This window comes from Ursus americanus, chromosome 5 (assembly GCF_024610735.1).
Source record: "Ursus americanus isolate L20-20 chromosome 5, mUrsAme1.1.p, whole genome shotgun sequence".
NCBI classification, from domain to species: domain Eukaryota; kingdom Metazoa; phylum Chordata; class Mammalia; order Carnivora; family Ursidae; genus Ursus; species Ursus americanus.
This window is the reverse complement of record NC_142131.1, coordinates 10890473-10910343: the sequence shown is the minus strand read 5'-3', so window position 1 is coordinate 10910343 and position 19871 is coordinate 10890473. Positions and strand designations below refer to the sequence as shown.

The 19871-nt window shown below is 36.3% G+C and overlaps 1 long non-coding RNA gene across 2 annotated transcripts in view; it reads right to left on the bottom strand.

The window, feature by feature from the left end:
- The window catches only part of LOC123799277 (uncharacterized), a 541652-nt gene that overhangs the window by 217893 nt on the left and 303888 nt on the right, over positions 1–19871 (bottom strand). The window lies entirely within an intron of this gene.

The window sequence follows — 19871 nt, the reverse complement described above, 5'->3', positions numbered from 1 at the left end:
TGCGTAGTGCTGATCGCGGCATTCCTGTGAGGAAACCACTACAAGCCGGTTCCCCAGAACCATCCAAAAGGACAATAGGTAACGGTACCCAGCGCTCACAAGGGGCCAGAGAGAGTGCCCGTCCCACCAGCCAGTCTGAAAAATCTCAAAATACATGGGGCATGAGTAAATATTTACATCCTGCTTGTCCTGGTAAGGGGGAATAATTAGTCATAGACTGGTCCCACTTGGCCAATCTCAAAAGCAAGACCTGAAAGATTTAACTCTTTTCAAGTAAAAGACTTCCCAGAACACAGCTTCAGTATATGTGTAGGGATGCCAACACATTTCAGTAGTCAGCAAGATAAAAATCAGGAAGCAGGACAATCTGACTTCTCTGGGAGGAATCCCCCTCTCTGTTATTTTGTCCCGTAAATTCTAACTGCCTTGGATTTCTCAAACTTCGAGTTATTTCCTAAATGCAGTGAGACCACTAAACTCTGTTTGCAATGTGTCCTGGAAGTAAATTGGGGCAATCATAGGAATCATCTCATTTATCTCCTTTTTCCCCCCAAGATGTCACTGTCCTGTGCTGTTTCAAGTGTCTGAAAACTGCTCCTTTGTATATTATGTCCACTTCTCCTTGGAAGCAAATGAAGATAAACCTGCTCCCTGTTCCTTCATTTTCAACATAATTTTGACTTTTAAATCAATACCTGAAAACTAGAGAGGCAAAAAAATGGTAACTTTGAATACAATCAAAACAATGAAATTTTATTTTAAAAAGTTAACATAAGCACATTGAAAGGAGGAAAGAAACTGATCCAACTAACATTTGAATGAAAAATTTTAGTTGTAAATCCTTAAAAGAAGTCTGTAAGCAAATATTGAGCTTTATTTTAGAATGTTTATTTGCAGTGGTTTTTGTTTGTTTTAATGTATTCTGAATACAATGAGAGTCAGAGAAGAAAGTTACATATATGGAAAAGCGGAAAGACAGAATGAACCCTGTGATGTTGAATTGCATTTGGAGGTATCTTTGTGAGTTCACAATTTATTAGATAGGTAGGTAGATGGATATGCACACAGAGATATACACACATATGTGGACATACCTATACATTTATACGTTTGTGTGTCTATTTATATGCACATGTTTTTCCCTTAGCTATGTCTCCTGAGAACGTTTAGGAACAATGAGACCTTAGTAGCCATGAATACACCTAAGGCCAGTATCTTGGTTTCTACTGAGTATTCCATGGAAAGGAAACCAGGCCCCTTTAGGAAGACTATTTCCCAGGAATGGGATAGAGAAGATAAAGATGAGGTTCACGAGCTTCTGCCAAAGAATAAATAGTAGTATATATTAACCTAAAAAGTAAGGAGATGCTCAAACAAGGAGATGGGTATGTCAGAAGGACACACAACAGGGTTGAAGGAGTGTTCACTGACTAAATCCAAGATGATTTTAGTGTTGAAATAACTTATAACCTATTGAATACAATAGGAATCCTTGATTCTATAGTAATATTAATTAATTAATAAGAGAAAGGAAAAGCTCTGCTTTACAATAGAATGCTAAGTATAGAAGATAGGAGATGTTTTTCAATCACTATATTGCAAACTTACTAGTAATACTTAGTTCAGGCAGGTATCATCAATAGATACTAAAATGAATGGGTAAAAGACTGACAAACAGTTTATCTACATAGTCTCAAAATACCTCCCTTCTAATAAAAGGGAAGCAATAGTAAACTATAGTTCAAACAACCTGGGCACACAAACTTCAGCAGAATTAACCCCACCAGACTGCAATATTCTACACTGTGTGTTGCTCGATGTAATTTACCAAGAGAAACACAGAAATGCTTTTGTGATATCCTTGTGAAACGTATCACATGAATCAGATAATGAGGAAACATCAGAGAAACCCTAGTTAAGGGACGTTCCTCTAAATAACTGCCCTGGTCTTAAGACAACTGATTGTAGTGTACAATTGATCACTGTTGTGTTTATGCATAAAATGTCCTTTTTATAGGAAGTATGCACTGAAGTAGTAAAGGGTAAAAGGCATCATGTCTGCCACTTACTCCCAAATGGGTCATAATGTTATACACACATGCGTGGATGCGCACATACACACACACACACACACACACACACACAATATACAGTTATATGTTAACATTCAGGCAAGCTGGGTCAAGAGTAAATGGATTTTTTTTCGGTACTATTTTTGTAACTCTTCTGTAATTTTGAGATTATTCCTAAAAAGTAAAGATCCAAATATATAATATAAAGGTAAAAATAATAAATAAAGCCTTAAAAGAGCTTTCAAATATTTATTTCCTTTAATAATGCTATCATGGAACAAATTTTGTCATTTTCACAAATAAATCTTACAAATATGTTTGCGGTGTAAAGAAGTTGAAAAACTGCATAGTCAAAGACAGTTTGTTAAAGAATGACCGAAGTATCTTGATCTAAGTCAGTTACCTCATAAATAAAGTTTACAAGAAGAATAAAAGAATATTGGATATTTTTTTAATGTGTAAACAGATGGAAAATCTCATCTAGACTTCTAAATATTTTTTCAGTGGTGTACATTGAATTCAGGGACTTATGTATAATTTTTATAAGGAAATATATCCTAACGTTCCAAGTTGTATTTTCCAGAAATTATTTTCCCCAAGTATTTAGAGCTTTAAACTTAAATTGAGATAATGGTACTAGCAAGAAATATTTGTTAATATTAGAGTACTTGTCATGCATTAACGGTCTACTTTTAACCAAATCTTGTGCCATTCTTCTCAAGCCATCTTCAGCACTAACAACGTACTGAGTGGTTTAATTTTACCAATTGTATTATAGTTCTGGATTCCTGAACTTGGTCTTGCCTTTTCTGGGAATCTTTCCTTCCAAACATTTACAAGACATTTTTCTGGATTCATGTATCATCAGCTCTCTGCCCAAATGCCATGTTTTTAGTCAAGTATTCACTGACTGCTCTCTGTAAAATATTGTCCGTTTTACGTCATTCTCCGTAAATCATCCTCATTGCCCTTTGTATCATATGAAGTCCATTATATATTTACCATTATCCCTTCAAGGAAACACAGTGTGCAGGAGAGTTAGAAGCAAATGAACCAAATGTTCAAAATTAACCCCAAATCCTATAGCACTGCTACTGACTTCACCAAGATATCTTTAAAAAAATCATTCCACTGACCGTTGTGCCAACAATAATTCAGGCATTGGTTTTATTATTTCCCAGCATGCCAATAATAAAATACAACAAAGCTAATAATACCTTTTCTGGTTCTATGTCTATGTTTGTTTTTTTATAAAGATGTTCTTCTAAACCATGAGGCAATGGCCAACCTTCAAACTTCTAGCAACAAGGCAAGGAAGTGATTGATAAAGAAATCAACGTGTAGGCTACTAACCCAGATCAGTGCTCGGGGCCACTCAAAGTTAGTCGGAAGGTTCTCTCATGCTGAGTATTTCAGGTGATACGGATTGCATTAAATCTGTAGATTGCTTTGTATAGTATGGACATTTTAACAATATTTGTCCTTCTGATCCTTGAGCATGGAATGTCTTTCCATTTCTTTGTGTCACCTAAATTTCTTCCATTAACGTTTTACGATTTTCAGAGCACAAGTCTTTTACCTCTTTAGTTAGGTTTATTCCTAGGTATCTTATTATTTTGGGTGTAACTGTAAATGGGATTGACTTCTTAATTTCCCTTTCTGGTGCTTCACTGTTAGTGTATAAAAATGCAAAAAATTTCCACACGTTAATTTTGTATCCTACAACTTTACTGAATTCATGTATCAGTTTTAGTAGTTTTTTGGTGGCGTCTTTAGGGTTTTCTAGAAAAGACCCTGAACAGCCAAAGCAATTTTGAAAAAGAATAGCAAAGCTGGAGATATCCCAATTCCAGACACTAAGTTATATTACAAAGCTGCAGGAATCAAAACAGCATAGTAGTGGCACAAAAGTGGACACACAGATCGCTGGAACAGAATACTAAACCCAGAAATAAACTCATAATTGTAGGGTCGATTAATCTTCGACAAAGCAGTAAAGAATATTCAATAGGAAAAAGGTTCTTCAACAAATGGTGCCTGGATAAGTGGATCACAACATGCAAAAGAATGAAACTGGACCACTTTCTTATACCATACAAGGAAATAAATTCAAAATAGATGAAAACCATAAAAATCTAGAGCAGAGCACAGGCAGTAATGTTGCTGTCCTCAGTTATAGCAACATTTTTCTAGAAATGTCTCCTGACACAAGGGAAATAAAATAAACTATACTTAATAAAAAAAAGAAAAAGAAAAGAAACAATTAAAACTACATCAACATAAAAAGCTGCTGCACTGCAAAGGAAACAATCAACAAAACTGAAAGGCAACATCCTGAATGGGAGAAAATATTTGCAAATAACATATCTGATAAAATGTTAATATCCAAATATATAAAGAACTTATAAAACTCAACACCCAAAAAACAATCTATTTAAAAATGGGCAGAAGACATACACAAACATTTCTCTTAAGAAGACATCCAGGGGCCCCTGGGTGGCTCAGTTGGTTAGGTGTCTGCCTTCGGCTCAGGTCATGATCCCAGGGTCCTGGGATCGAGCCTTATGTGTGGCTCCCTGCTCAGCAGGGAGTCTGCTTCTCCCTCTGCCCTTCCCCCTCCCCCTTTCCATCCTTGAGCGTTCTCTCTCCTCTCTCTCTCTAAAATCTTAAAAAAGAAGACATTCAGAGGGCCAACAGACACATGTAAAGATGTTCAATATCACTCATTATTAGGGAAATGCAAATCAAAACTACAATAAGTTATCACCTCACACCTGTCACATGCCTAAAATTAAAAATGCAATAAACAAGAAGTATTGCCAAGTTTGTGGAGAAATACAACCTTCTTGCACTGTTGGTGGGTATGGAAACTGGTGCAGCCGCAGTGGCAAATAGTATTGAGGTTCCTCAAAAAGTTGAAAATGGAACTACCCTATGATCCACTAATGGAGTTACTGGGTATTTACCCCCAAAAAACAAAAACACTAATTCAAAAGATACATGCACCCCTATATTTATAGCAGCATTATTTACAAATTATGGAAATAGCTTGTGTCCATTGATAGATGAATGGCTCAAGAAGAGTGGTGTGTACACACACACACACACACACACACACACACAATGGAGTATTATTCAACCATAAACAAGAATGAAATCTTGCCATTTGCAATGTCATGGAGTTGGAAAGTATAATGAACTGAAACTTTAAAAAAAAAATTTTTTTAATCAAACTTTTTCTTTAAGGTTTTATTTATTTGAGAGACAGTGAGCAAGTATGCACGAGTAGCGGGGAGGGGCAAAGGAAGAGGGAGAAGCCGACTCCCCACCGAGCAGGGAGCCCAACACAGGGCTTGATCCCAGGACCCCAAGATCATGACCTGAGCTGAAAGGCAAATACTTAACCCACTGAGCCACCCAGGTATCCCTATCCAACCTTTTTTTTATTTAAATGATAGAAAAAAATTAGGATTGTAATTGTGTTAAAATACCAACTTTTAAAGATGTATATACATGCTAAGGTTAACTTTGGGGAAAAAAAATTAAAAGTTTTATTATGCCTACAGAGAGAAACCCTTAAAAAGTTACAAAAACCACACACACACACACACACACACACACACACTGATTTGCAAAGGAACTTAGTCGTTTAACAGAAGTATTTTTTAATAATTATTTGTGAAGTAAAATAGAATTTGGAAAATGAAGCATTTGTGACACATTGTTTAAACTTGTTATATAATATATTAGGAGCTAGAATTTTGACAATCTAAATAATTTTATAAAATTAAGTTGTTCCTGGCTGGTTTTATAATTTGAACTTTTGCCTTGCATGCTTTTGTCAAATTTCAAATTGATCTTAGAATGTCTAATTTATTTGCCTTGGATACTTCGAAATCCCTTTTAACCAAATAGGAAATTAAAATAAAATAAAATTTAAAACGATTTGGCCCTCTTCCTTTCCATCACCCTCTCTCAAAGATTCCATTTGCCTGTATAAAATCCATTCAGCTCAGCTCTACCTAATTTGCTGATGGAATTGGAATCTGTTTTGTTCTGTTTTTATTGAATTAAAATAGGAAGAAATAATGGGCTCTATTCACCAGCTCTGGGCTTTGCTTAAAATAGGACCACCTCAGTGGGAGCTCTGCCCTACCTGGCTGCTTTGTCTCACTTCTGCTTCACTACGAATTGGCTCTGCAACGTATTTCTGCTTATCCAGCTTGTTTTGCTTGGTTGTTCAATGAATAAGCATCTGACTCTGTCTTTACTTCATTGAAAAATCCTGCACCACTTCTGGTTTCGCCAGCCAGGGGAGTAAAAGGACATATTCTAAGCAAAATCTGGGAGCACATTTGAAAGCTTTAATGAATAACCAGTGAGGTTTTATGTTAAATGATTCATGCAAGCTTTGAAAAAACACTCCTACGTATCTAATTGGGAAAAGTCCACGTGTATTTAGTCAGACCATATGGTTAGGAGTTTCCCTATCCTACATTTAAATGTGTGGGAAATGTACACATTGGTCTAATCAAATCATTACTTTCAAGATAATAATATGAGTTACAATAGTATACACCCAATACCTAATGTCTTGATTATTTTGCCCAATTTTAAAGGTGGTTTACTGTTCTTAAAATTTTTGAATGACATGATGGCCAATGATTGTATGACGATGGTTTCTTTTAAAACCTCCAGCAGGACTGGCGCATCTCCTTCCTTTTATGACAACTGAGGCTAGAACATGGAGCTGTCTTGTTTTTAACTTCTTCATGTGTGAGATGCTCAACCAGTAATTTTGAGGACCTACATGAGAGAAATATAAAATTTTCTCAAGTTTTCTTTATTCCCTTCAGCTATACTCTTCCAAGTCCTTTTATGTATTTTCTAAGTACCTCTAGGCCCTTCTTTTTTCTAACTCTGTGCTCAATACACAAAGGTATTGGGTCCTTTCAAGTCTTTTCCAAGGCCCCTATATCTCCAGGGTAAGAAAAGGAGATTCTCGGCTTAAAGGCACAGAAGTCATTTTAGTATAAGGAAACTATTACCCAAAAGTTAATGAAAATATTTTGGTATCAGCGTCAGGATTCCCCTTTTTACAGTGAATGGATTTCTGACATTCTAAGGAATCTTAAAGAAAAACAACTGTCAACCAGGTTTGTAGCAACTTAGGAAGTTTTGACCATGTTAGGCTGCCAAGTGGTCACATGTAAGAGATGGAAGAATGTTCCACCACAAGCTATGTTCAAGAGTATATACTGTTGTCCCTGGTTTGTATCTCTTTCAAAAAAAACCTTACTTCTATGAAACTCTTAAAAACCTTGTTTCATTTCTGGCTTCTTCCTAAACAATACCACAAGTAGTCAACCAGGAGAGACTGGAAAAATCAATTTGAAAATAAACAAATCTTGTTTTGGGAAATCCCTTCCTAATCTCCTTGTGGACATTTGACACTTGAAGATGTGTCACCCATAATCCTGGGCAGAACTGACCTTCTTGACATGTCATGGAATGGTGTCGCTCTGACATCAGATGCATATAGTCTACATTCATCAAGTGGAAATGGTGAAAAGCACGTGATAATAGGAGAATACAAGTTATTAATCGGTGAGCCTTTTATAAGACATGCAAAAGGGAAAAAACTGTAAAATTACCTTAAAATGGCAAAAGGGAATGATACTGTGGTAGCCAGAATATTTAAATGACCCTACTGACCCTTGTCCTTCTGTAATCTCCTCCCTTTAGCATGGGTGAAATCTATAAGTTATTACACATTATATGGCAAAAGATTTTATAGAAGAATTAGGGGTACTAGTTGGTTGACTTCAGGTTAATCAAAAGCGATTATCTAGGTAGGCTGACCTAATCACACGAGACCTTTAAACCTAGGACTAGAGGAAAGAGACAAAGAAAGTCTCATCTCTACAACAATCTGTAACCCTACAAAATCTGTGCTGGGAAAGGCAGTCTTGTGTGCAGTCTTTCAACCCCCCGGTCATAGCCTAACAGATCTCTCATCATAAGCCAATCCTTTCTCCTGTTTGGAGTAAGTACATTTTCTTCCCTAAGACCAAATATCTTATGGTCCAATGTTCCAAGAAACTAGCTTCGTAACTATTGCTATTGAAAGCGTTAGAGTATTTTTTCAACTTCTTTGTTCTCCTAGAGGACTTTCTACAACTGCTTTTCCCTAGTCAAAGAAAGTTGAAATGATCTAAGTACACAGTATGAAATTTTACTGAAGGACTGCTAGTAATCACATTGTTCCTTGATCTTCACGCTTGGGTTGAATCCAATAGCACAAATGATACAGAATGGGATTAGACTTGGTGAATAAGTAGTAGCAACTGGAACAAGACAAATACGTAGCAGATGAATCCTGTGAAATTTCAAGTGCCTATCCCATCACTGACCTTCCTACACACCTGTGTCCTGGGTGTGGTCAGAATGCCTCCTTCAAAATGAAGATTAGATTTTTTGCATTGATTGTTGGATCTCTTGGGATTTATGCATTTTGCTCTGGTCCATTTACCAGGGAACCCATAATGTTTCTAGTTATGAAAGGGACCCAGAAAAAGGGGGGGCTATTACTTCAAAGTAATTCTAGGCTATTATACAAAATTTCAAGACACTCAGTTTTTAAGAAACAGTGGATCTAACGATGCTTAAAATGGTTGTGGTAAATGTATGTATTTGCAAATTCCAAAAGAGAATTATTTCAAAGATTGCTAGGGTTTCAAGGTAAAGTCATTCCTTCAGCTATTAACTAGCACTTTACAGTCCTAGTAGGAATTGAAGGCTTGACCAAGACATACCTAAACAATGTGAATGGGACCATTCATGAGAATTATTTGATGCTATCTGACATACCAAGACATAATACTGTGTTTATAAAAAATCTTGACTAAAACAGAAGTATTTCATAATATATCAGACTCAAGCCAGTTTAGAAGGTATAAGGAAGGGGCGCCTGGGTGGCTCAGCCGTTAAGCATCTGCCTTCGGCTCAGGTCATGATCCCAGGGTGCTGGGATCAAGCCCCGCATCGGTGTCCCTGCTCGGCGGGAAGCCTGCTTCTCCCTCTCACTCCCCCCTTGCTTGTGTTCCTTCTCTTGCTGTCGCTGTCAAATAAATAAAATCTTTAAAAAAAAAAAAAAAAGAGAGAGAGAAGGAGTAAGGAAGTTGCAGAAGCCTGAGACCCAGCACATGGCTGAGACATTCAGTTTCCTAGGCTCCCAGGTCAGCTGGCTTCAAGCTTTCCTGGCAATCAGAAACACTGGCAAGATACTGGAAGACAGAATTAAGGAGAAGATACAGTGTCTGTGCCTTCTCTGCTTCCAATGACATCCAGATTACAGCTTCTCTAGCCAGACAGGCTGTTGCATTTTCAGCTTCCAGGGATTCCAGACCTGAGCTTCAGTAAATGCTGCCTCCCTTTGCTCTGCAGCAGCTTACTATCTCCTGGGGTGGTTCAGGGTCCATTGTTCGGCTTCTCAACAATCCTATTATCTTTGCAATCAATGCTCAGATCTAAACTATCTATACTATATTCCTATATCACATTCCTTTGATTTAAATACTTATAGTCATTTCTGTTTTCTTGGTTGGATCCTGAATAATATGCAGATAAAATGTGCTTACAAATTGTAGGAGATTCTAATCAACTAAGTTATATAAATATTCCTAATGAGAAAACAATGATATTGCCAATAAAATGGTTGATAATATCAGACAGCTGAATGGATCAGAGATTCCATCTGTTTGAAAGAATCCAATATAGATCAGAATGACACTTGGGAAGCAAAAAGTGATTGTCAATATAAACACTTTCAGTATTGTAGTCTGACATATCTATGCATCTCTATTTGTTTTGTCATTCCATATATCTTTCTTTTTATCAATTATTGTAATTTATTATCCCTAGAACAGTGTTTCATTTCAGTTACTTTGGACTGAAACACTAATAACTAGGTCAATGCATATATTTTAAGAGAATGGATACATCTTTAATATTGGTAACAATAAATTACAATAAATGACTCCAGGCGAAATTTATTTTAATTGTGATAAAAGCAATAGGCTTTCTATCTGACTATGAATGAAACTGGTATAAATCCCAGGAGTTACACATGGAATAAAGCAGACTTTCTGCTTTGGTAATTCTCTATTTTCATGTACGCCATTTCTTTGATGACTTAAATGCTAATCCATTCTTTTATCTTCATTTATATGAATTTAAAAAATAAAAAGCATGTTGCAAAATATCCACAGATAAAAATATCTAGTATCACTGTTTGAACTTTTCCCTCTCTCAAGAAAACAAATTCATCTGGACCAGAATTTTGCCATTACGGCTGTCAGAAATTTGCAGAGTGGTTTTTGCATCAGAACAGATGGTGGCTGCTGGTAGAAGTTTCCATGCTTCCATTTTACTGAGGCTTTATAACAAGAATGTTTATGCAAAAATGTTTAATTCTATTAAAAAATGTTTAGATAGTTTCAAACTAAACCAGAACATTTGAAAATAATAATAAGTCAGGATTCTAAGAGCTTGGTCTATGCAATTGAAGGGTGCAATCTGATAAACATTTTGTAAGCATTTTTATTCCTTTATTCAAAATGTCACCCTTTACAGTTCAGTTGACATTTGGAATGAAAAGAAATCCCTTTTTTTCCTCCAAGTGTGCACAAGGTTGATTATTTCTTTGAATGAACTATCACTTTATCTAAGCAACAGTAACATCTTAAAATACCCTTTTTTCCCCATTGACCTACATCCCTGTTTCAGATTATTAAGTGTAAAACCAGCAATTCAATCATTTTTTTAATCCTTGATAACATGGTCTTATCTAATAGTTGCCTTGTGGATATAATTTGAAAGAGAGAATTTCATTAACATTTAAGTTCAGTGAATGCATAAGGAAATGCAATTTGTTTTTGATAAGTATTCTAATTTCAGTAAATGCCCGATTTTATTTTCTCTGTAGATTTCTATCTACAGAAACATATACTACTGCTTACATTACAAATTAAAACCACTGTGATACAAAGAGTTTTAGGTAGTCCAAAATGCAATATTCCTTTTTAGTATTTGCTAGTGCAGTTAATCGAGTTTAAATTCCACTGATATCTTATGGCTAGACAGAGATATAAAATGTTCTAGCATTTTCCAAAACTTTTGAAGATGCGGGGATAGTTTTTTAAATGAGGCAAAAATGTCTAACGTATATTCAAAAGTCAGAGTCAGAGACAGATTGAAGCAAGCGTCTAAATTTTTTAATTTAACAAAAATATTTAACTAGAAGTACCTTTAAAACTGTTTCACCTCTAAAGATAGAGCATAGCTATGTGTCCTTAGTAGAGAAGCAACCACGTCCATATCCACTGATATGGAAATTACAATGCAGTGTCCATCTCACTTATTTTGCCAAAATGAATTTAAAAAATTTTTTAAGACTGTCCTTGAATAACATTAGGAAATGACCCTTCATTTAAAAAGCTGAATTATTAAAACCAAAAAAGAATAAACACTAATAAAGAATAATGGAGAGGCAGAAGACAAAAGAGAACAAAAGGGATCACAAATTACTTGAAAAGATGTGAAACTCAATACTAATTACTGAAACACAAATTCAAAAAAATCATAAAATATGATTATTCTCTTTTGGATATCCTATTAGTCACGATGCTTGGTTCTTGGCACGTATTTATAACTTGTCCATTCATGGCACACTTCCAGTCATTTAAGGTATGTGACAATGAAAATTCATAATACAAAATCAAAGCTACATCTGAAAATAACTCCTATATACCATCTGACCATTTGATACCCTGTGCCACCATCCCATTATGTACCCTGGCCTTTTCTCTGCCAAAAGAAAGCTGTTCAGAATTCCTGTATTCAGCTAGCTCTTGCTAATGTTAAAATGCATTCCATTAGTATATACGTGTTATTGCTTTTACCTTTATAAAAAGGGCAGGATGCTCCATGTAAGAGTGCTTTGGTTTGCTTCATACTGCCATGATTCTCCTGTACGGTCACATTTGTGTAAGTCTACCTTGTGCATTTGAGACAGAATACTCGTACACTGTGCCAAATATCATAGTTTATTCTTTTACTCCCCAGTGTTATGCTTGGGCTACTTTAAGAGAAAAAAATTTTTTTTAAAGCTTCATCTTGAGGAGAGTTAAGATGGCGGAGAAGTAGGGGACCCCTTTTTCAGCTGGTCCCAAGTCGAGCTGGATAGGTACCAGACCATCCTGAACACCCACGGAACCAGCCTGAGACGCAGGAAGACGCATCTGGATCTCTACAAATGAACATCTCCAGCGCTGAGTATTGAGGTACGAAGCGGGGAGCCATGAAACTGTGCACAGATATCGGAAGATAAACGGAAGGGGGAGGGGGCCGCCGCGTTCGGGTGCCGGGAAGCGGTAGCCACCTGCACGGGGGAGTGGGCGGACTCATGGACGGGCACCTGCGAGACAGCAGACTGAGACTGTGAGCCGAGGAAGTGGGCCACCAAACTGAAACGGAGCTCCGGTGTGCTCAGTGGAACCAGACTGAAAGTAAAGGGATGGAATACCATCTTTCACGCCAATGGACATCAAAAGAAAGCTGGGGTAGCAATTCTCATATCAGATAAATTGGATTTTAAAATAAGACTATAGAGACACAGAAGGGCACTATATTATTCTTAAAGGATGTATCCAACAAATGGATATGACAATTATAAATATATATGCCCCCAACAGGGGAGCAGCAAGATACACAAGCCAACTCTTAACCAGAATAAAGAGACATATAGATAAAAATACACTAATAGTAGGAGACCTCAACACTCCATTATCAGCAATAGACAGAGCACCGGAGCAGAAAACCAGCAAAGAAACAAGAGCTTTGAATGCCATACTTGACGAGTTGGACCTCATAGATATATATAGAACACTACACCCCAGAACCAAAGAATACTCATTCTATTCTAATGCCCATGGAACATTCTCAAGAACAGACCATGTTCTGGGTCACAAAACAGGTCTCAACCGATACCAAAAACTGAAATTATCCCCGCATATTCTCAGACCACAAAGCTCTGAAATTGGAACTCAACCACAAGGAAAAATTTGGAAGAAACTCAAACACTTGGAGACTAAGAACCATCCTGCTCAAGAACGATTCGATAAACCAGGAAATCAAAAATCAATTTAAACAATTTATGGAGACCAACGAGAATGAAAACACAACGGTCCAAAACCTATAGGATACTACAAAGGCAGTCCTAAGGGGAAAATACATAGCCATCCAAGCCTCACTCAAAAGAATAGAAAAATCTAAAATGCAGTTTTTATATTCTCACCTCAAGAAGCTGGAATAGCAACAGAGGAACAGGCCTAATCCACGCATGAGAAAGCAGTTGATCAAGATTAGAGATCAATGAATTAGAAACCAGGAGTACAGTAAAGCAGATCAACAGAACTAGAAGCTGGTTCTTTGAGAGAATTAATAAAATTGACAGACCACTGGCAAGACTTATCCAAAGGAATAGAGAAAGGACCTAAATTAATAAAATTATGAATGAAAAGGGAGAGGTCACAACCAACACCAATGAAATTGGAAGGATTATTAGAAACTTTTATCAACAGCTTTATGCCAATAATTTAAGCAATCTGGAAGAGATGGAGGCCTTCCTGGAAACCCATAAACTACCAAGACTGAAACAAGAAGAAACTGATTTTTTAAACAGGCCAATTAATTATGAAGAGATTGAAACAGTGATAAAAACCTTCCAAAAAACAAAACACCAGGACCAGTTTTCCTGGGGAATTCTACCAAACATTCAAAGAAGAATAATACCTATTCTCCTAAAGCTATTTCAAAAAATAGAAACAGAAGGAAAGCTACCAAACTCATTCTATGAGGCCAATATTACCTTGATCCCTAAACCAGGCAAAGACCCCATCAAAAAGGAGAATTACAGACTGATTTCCCTAATGAATATGGACGCCAAAATTCTCAACAAGATCCTGGCTAAGAGAATCCAACAGTACATTAAAAGGATTGTCCATCATGACCAAGTGGGATTCATACCTGGGATGCAAGGGTGGTTCAACATTCGCAAATCTATCAGTGTCATAGATTTTATCCAGAAGGAAAAAGCCAAAAATCATATGATTCTCTCAAAAGATGCAGAAAAAGCATTTGACAAAATACAGCATCCTTTCATGATTAAAACCCTTCAGAGTGTAGGGATAGAGGGTACATTCCTCAATCTCATAAAAACCATCTATGAAAAGCCTACTGCAAATATTATTCTCAATGGGGAAAAGCTGGAAGCATTTCCCTTAAGATCAGGAACAGGACAAGGATGCCCACTCTCGCCACTATTATTCAACATAGTACTAGAAGTCCTTGCAACAGCAATCAGACAACAAAAAGGGATAAAAGGTATCCAAATTGGCAAGGAAGAAGTCAAAATGTCTCTCTTCGCAGATGACAGGATACTCTATATGGAAAACCCAAAAGAAGCCACTCCCAAACTATTAGAAGTTATAGAGCAATTCAGTAATGTGGCGGGATACAAAATCAATGCTCAGAAATCAGTTGCATTTCTATACACGAACAATGAGACTGAAGAAAGAGAAATTAGGGAATCCATCCCATTTACAATAGCACCAAAAATCATACGTTACCTTGGAATTATCTTAACCAGAGACGTAAAGGACCTATATTCTAGAAACTACAAATCACTCTTGAAAGACATTGAAGACGACATAAAAAGATGGAAAAATATCCCATGCTCATGGATCGGAAGAATTAACATAGTTAAAATGTCCATGCTACCCAGAGCAATCTACACTTTGAATGCTATCCTGATCAAAATACCAAAGACATTTTTCAAAGAACTAGAACAAATAGTCCTTAAATTTGTATGGAACCAGAAAAGGCCCTGAATCACCAAGGAATTGTTGAAAAGGAAAAACAAAGCTGGGGGCATCACGTTGCTGGATTTCGAGCTGTACTACAAAGCTGTGATCACAAAGACAGCATGGTACTGGCACAAAAACAGATACATAGACCAATGGAACAGAATAGAGAACCCAGAAATGGACCCTCGGCTCTTTGGGCAACTAATCTTTGATAAAGCAGGAAAAAACATCCAGTGGAAAAAAGACAGTCCCTTCAATATATGGTGCTGGAAAAATTGGACAGCTACATGCAAAAGAATGAAACTTGAACACTCTCTCACACCATACACAAAGATAAACTCCAAATGGATGAAAGACCTCGATGTGAGACAGGAATCCATCAAAATCCTAGAGGAGAACATAGGCAGCAACCTCTACGACACCGGCCACAGCAACCTTTTTCATGACACATCTCCAAAGGCAAGAGAAACAAAAGATAAAATGAACTTGTGGGACTTCATCAAGATAAAAAGCTTCTGCACAGCCAAGGAAACAGTCAAAAAAACTAAGAGGCAGCCCACGGAATGGGAGAATATATTTGCAAATGATGCTACAGATAAAAGACTGGTATCCAAGATCTACAAGGAACTTCTCAAACTCAATACATGAGAAACAAATAAATAAATCATAAAATGGGCAGAGGATACGAACAGACACTTTTCCAATGATGACATACAAATGGCTAACAGACACATGAAAAAATGTTCAAAACCATTAGCCATCAGGGAAATTCAAATCAAAACCACACTAAGATACCACCTTACGCCAGTTAGAATGGCAAAAATTGACAAGGCAAGAAACGACAATTGCTGAAAGGATGAGGAGAAAGGGGATCCCTCCTATTGTTGGTGGGAATGCAGGTTGGTGCAGCCACTCTGGAAAACAGTGTGGAGGTCCCTTAAAAGGTTAAAAATTGAGCTACCCTATGACCCAGCCATTGCACTACTGGGTATTTACCCCAAAGATACAGACATAGTGAAGAGAAGGGCCATATGCACCCCAATGTTCATAGCAGCAATGTCCACAATAGCTAAATCGTGGAAGGAGCCGAGATGCCCTTCAACAGATGACTGGATTAAGAAGTTGTGGTCCATGTATACAATGGAATATTACTCAGCTATCAGAAAGAACGAGTTCTCAACATTTGCTGCAACATGGATGGCACTGGAGGAGATAATGCTAAGTCAAGCAGAGAAAGACAATTATCATATGATTTCTCTCATCTATGGAACATAAGAACTAGGAAGATCGGTAGGAGAAGAAAGGGATAAAGAACGGGGGGGTTAATCAGAAGGGGTTGAATGAAGCATGAGAGACTACGGGCTCTGGGAAACAAACTGAGGGCTTCAGAGGGCAGGGGGGTGGGGGAATGGGACAGATTGGTGATGGGTAGTAAGGAGGGCACGTATTGCATGGTGCACTGGGTGTTATACGCAACTAATGAATCATCGAACTTTGCATCAGAAACCAGGTAAGTACTGTATGGTGACTAACATAATATAATAAAAAAACATTAAAAAATAATAAAAAAAATAAAAAGCTTCATCTCACAAAATAGCAGAGTCTAAGGGGGCTAACAGCACCCGAGTAGGAGACACAAACATACTCATGCTATTTTGGCACAAGTGTAAATTAATAAAGGAAAAAAGAAAAACCTGCCAATAGGTATTTTTAAATAAATACATATTAAACTATTGAAAATATACAATATTGTATTTAAAATTTGGGGCATCTTTTAGTGTATCATTTTTTTAATTTTTTTTTATTTTATTATGTTAGTCACCATACAGTACATCCCTGGTTTTTGATGCAAAGTTCGATGATTCATTTTTTAGAATGAAGCTAGGTTTTGTTTTGGTTTTTTCATTTTTCCACCCGTTTATTCCACTGATTTGTGTTGCTTTTTCTTTTCCTTTTATTGTTTCTCTGATTCTGCAAATTATAAATATGCTTTTGTGTGTCATGTTACAAATACAAAATACTTCTTTAATTTAATAAATACCTTCTGCAAGAAAAGATCCCCTGAAACCCTGCCATCCAGGGGAGTTAATGCACATTTGCTTGATCATCTTTCCCACGTTTCTCTTTAAAATACAACCGCACACTCAAACACAAACAATTCTATACATACTTCATCATATATAATATTCTGAATTGTGACTACCTTTCTGTTACTCAATTTATCAAAATCATCTGCAATGTCTGCTTAAACAAATGCAATTAACTATTTGCCTGACAATTGGGAATGTCTTTAAGTAAACGATTAGACAAGTGTGCAAGATACGCCCACATGCATCATCACTGCTTCACCGCTAATACGGGAAGCTTGAAATCAACTTCAGTACAGAAAAATAGGCATGTGTTTAAGAAAATTAAAGTACTGTACATCTAATAAATGGAATGATACATAGCTATTAAAGATGACTTTGCTATACACATTTTAAGAGTTTTGGCCAGGATACATGATGAATGGGTTAAAGCAGTATAATCACACACCAATATGGATTTTTATCCTAATACTGCATTTTATATCGTATCATATTTCAGAAAAAGGTCTAGAAATTCTCTCTCTCTCTCTCTCTATATATATATATATGGGGGGTGAGAGAGAGAGAGATACACATGTATAGAGATATAGATAACCACACATATATACATGCATATATAATAAAATTAAAACATATTTAACTCTTCATGGTATTTAAGAATTATTAGGGATTGGCTGTACATAGATCTTATGTGCTTTTTCCTATAGTCTTTATATTTATATCCTTCACATTTATGTATTATCTGGACTTCTACAAGTATTTATATTATCTATAAATTTATAATAAGAATAGTGGTTCAATTTTATTTTTTGGAACATATATAAAATAGTCTCGGGTATTTCAATGCTTAGGGCATTTCTTCCTGCCTCTGAATGTGCTTACACCTTTAAATTTACTAACTTTCAAAGAACTAAGTACATAGTGATGTTTTTCTTTTTAAAAACAGCAGAATTTTCAGATTAGCCCATTTTACCTTTTATTTTTATATGTTCAGTTTTGAATTGTATTTTGTTATTTTAAACTCCTGAATTGTCTTGCAAATACAAGATGAACAAATTTGTGGAGAGAGCTGTCAAAGGCTTGTACGTCAATATAACAGAAATTGAAAGGTCTTTCAACTCCGATTAGAAGAGGTTCTTAAACATTCTGAAAACGACATCCTCTATGTTTAACAGAACTGTGCAAAAAGTCTAAAGCTATGGATTTGAGGTTGCCCTTCGTCGAACTGCCGCAGAATCCCATGCGAGAACTACTCTCAAGCATCTGGGCTCATTTGAAACCTAGGAGCAGGAACTTCATCTATGATATACCAGGTACATAAGAACACAAGAGGATCTAGTGCTCAAATAAATAAATAAATAAATAAATAAATTTATTTTTGAGAGAGAGAGAAAGCAAGCACAGGCTGGAGGGGAAGAAGGAGAGGGAGACAGATTTGGGCTCAATCTCACAATGCTGAGATCATAACCTGAGAAGTCAAGAGTCTGACCCTTAACTGACTGAGCCACCCAGGCATCCCTCTAAATAATTTTTTAATACAATTTTTGTGATTTCCACATCTGACTTAAGTTTAAATTTTAAGAGGTTAAATAATTGTTCCGTAGTCACATATTTTGCAAGCATTAGAGCTGGGGTTTTAGAAGGTACTAGTGTGTTTCTGTATGTGTGTGAGATACGAATTCCTTCAGGTGAAGTATCAGAATAGAGCCGTGTGAATATTTTTAAAACAAACCATTTTCTGTATTTCAAAATACATGATCTAGTACTTGCATAACCATCAATCACAGATTCATATGGAATAAGAAATATGTGGATACGCAATACTTGTATATACTACACAGAAGACACTTTGGTATAATCATTTCCCATATGTTATTCCAGAAAATAATCAGATGGCCGGAACTTTTATGCAAGTCTTCTTTAAACAAAAGCCCATCAAAGAAACTACAGAAACTACAGAAACACTCTTATGATAACCAATATGTAGAAAAACCAACTGAATCCCTGAATCTAGCTTCAGGGGAGTTTCCCCATTGCTAACATAATCTACAGCTTTGTATTGGATCAGCCAGATTGTGCTCACCTGAAACTTTAACCAGCGCAATTTCGTCAATGACCTTTATAAAGAACACATGGGTGCTGGGTCTCAGTGCAGATTTACTGACGATTCTGATTTAGTAACTCTTAGGTAGAACCCAGATATCTAAATTTTAACAAGCAAACCTGTATTTTTGATCATTAGGAAATTTGGAGAAATACTATATTAATGTAAGACAGAAAGGGAAATTAAATATGTATTAAGCACTAGGCACTTTTTAAATTATAAATATTTAAACCTTCAAAAAAATACTATAATTTAAGTCACTCCATTTTGAAAGAGGGGAAACCAAATTTTAGAATAATTGAATATCTTGTTCACGTTTACATACAAAATAAATAGGGGATTGTTTTGCCTATAAAGCACTTTTTTTTTATTGTTTATATCCTACAAGTTTGGGGAACTAACTTAGGTATCTGTTAATCATTACCATAACTTTAGCACCAAAGGAAATGATAATTTAATTCACCAACATTTCAACCTTAAGTCACAGGGATCTGGGGGAAATGCTTCACCGTAGAAGGTTTCTTCAGAGATAGTAGTTTGGATCAAACTTGAATATATCTTTCAAATTCACAACCTACTAATACCCAATTTTACACCGTACAATAAATCTATGGGAAATCTCCCTCCCTTGTACATCTAAGGTTCTAGTCCTGTTAAATATTATCAGATAACAACAATGCGT